This window comes from Rhagoletis zephyria, unplaced genomic scaffold (genome assembly GCF_001687245.7).
Source record: "Rhagoletis zephyria isolate East Lansing unplaced genomic scaffold, Rhagoletis_zephyria_1.1 Rzeph_scaffold_12275, whole genome shotgun sequence".
NCBI classification, from domain to species: domain Eukaryota; kingdom Metazoa; phylum Arthropoda; class Insecta; order Diptera; family Tephritidae; genus Rhagoletis; species Rhagoletis zephyria.
Genome location: NW_016169349.1, coordinates 17,321 through 17,593, shown reverse-complemented (window position 1 = coordinate 17,593; position 273 = coordinate 17,321).

The window sequence follows — 273 nt, the reverse complement described above, 5'->3', positions numbered from 1 at the left end:
TGTTTGATTTGTGAGCGGAAATCCTTGTCTTTAATTTCGATTTTGTTGTGCCCACATATACCATATCGCATACGTGGGACCCGTCGCCACTGCATGGAATTCTATAAATTACATCAGACTTCTCATTTATTGCAATTTTATCTTTGGTATTTGAGTAAACTTGTTTCAGCGTATTGTCATAAGTAAACGCTATACGGGAATTGTCCTTGTCATATATTTTTGAGTATTTAATTCTCTCAGATAATCCTGGTACATATGTTGCCGATTTATACA